Source organism: Elephantulus edwardii, unplaced genomic scaffold, assembly GCF_000299155.1.
Source record: "Elephantulus edwardii isolate Elephantulus edwardi_28Jun2011 unplaced genomic scaffold, EleEdw1.0 scaffold00284, whole genome shotgun sequence".
In the NCBI taxonomy this organism is placed as follows: domain Eukaryota; kingdom Metazoa; phylum Chordata; class Mammalia; order Macroscelidea; family Macroscelididae; genus Elephantulus; species Elephantulus edwardii.
This window is the reverse complement of record NW_006400034.1, coordinates 1522330-1523934: the sequence shown is the minus strand read 5'-3', so window position 1 is coordinate 1523934 and position 1605 is coordinate 1522330.

Here is a 1605-nt window from a genome sequence, read left to right as displayed (position 1 = left end):
CCATTCTTCTCAGAGTCAGCCACAGCTTGTTGTGATCCACACAGTCAAAAGCCTTTGCATAGTCAATGAAGCACAGATAGACATTCTTCCGGTATTCTCTGCTTTCTGCCAAGATCCATCTAACATTATCTATACTATCCCTCCTACCATGACATCTTCTAAATCCAGCCTGCACATCTGGCAGTTCTCTGTTGACATATTGCTCCTAGCGTTTTTGGATGATTTTCAGCAGAATCTTGCTTACATGTGATATTAATGATATTGTTCGATAATTTCCACACTCTGTTGGGTCACCTTTCAAAAAAATCTTAAAAGATATGCATCAAATTATTAACAGTGGTCATTTTATAGTGTATTTGAAGGTAGAGAGAAAGTTTCGCTCCCTTCTTCTTATATTGTAAAAATTTTCTGAGTTATATTTTTTAATGAAGAAAAATAAAAGCAGAGTCACTCTGATTCAAAAGAAGGACTCTCTTCTGGAGAAGAAGGGGCTCTGTCACTGCTCTGATGTGTACAGAGTGGAAGATGGGATGATTCCATCAACCTGCAGCCTATGGGCCATATCTGACCCACCACCTGTTTCTGATGAAGGCATACTGCAGTACAGCCTCCGTTCAGTTACTCATCATCTATAACAGCTCCATCTAAATATAGCAGGGCTGAGTATTTGAAACAGAGATCATATGAAAATATTTACTGCCAAGCTGAATATATTTACTATATGGCCCATTCCAGGAGCAGTTTGCAAATCTCTACTCTAAATAATGAATTTATCTCTGAAATGCAGGTTGTACAGTCTACATTAGAACGAAGATCAGAAAGTTCAAGCTCAGAGAGCAAAGGGTCAAGGTAAATGACATGTTTATCCTGTGAGGTTTAAGTCATCCAATTTCACTTTATCATGAAGATCTTCCTTACTCACACAGTGGCTCTAATCTTTAACCAGTCTTACCTGTCATCTTTTTATTTTCTTAAACGTATTTTTTTTCATCACTATATGATATTTTTCTTCTTGGTTTATTCATATTGACCTCCCATCACAGCATAAAAGCTGTAAGAACAGGAATCTTCTTATTTGACATTCTATCCAAATTGCCCAAGACACTGGGTGGTATGAAGTGAGCTCTGAGCGAACATTTGACAAATGAAAGAGAAAAATTGCAGTCAGTGGCAAACAGAAGGGAATTCCATGGGTCAAGCAAAAGAGCAGTCCACTTAGGAGCTGGATTGTTTTAAAGAAACGAAGTGTAATGCTTAGGTATGGCATATTTGCAACTCGTTATTTTTTCTCAAATAATGAGAAGATTGTCAGCATGTGGGGGAAAGATTGCAGTGAACAGAGCAGTGTCAAGAGTAGGGGTGGGGCGTGCTTTATTAAGCTTTGTTTGTCTGAAGAGATAAACTCAAGGTCAATGACTTGGAGGAGGAAGTGACATGGGGTCTGAGCTGAAAATCCCATCTTTTCTCTTGTTCCTTTTGAATCATAACACAGCCAGATGTTTGCTCCCACAGAAATAGCTACTCCAGAAAAACCTAGAAATAAACTACTCTGTGATGCAGCAACTCCACTCCAAGGCATGTAGTCTACAACTCGAAGAGCAGCGA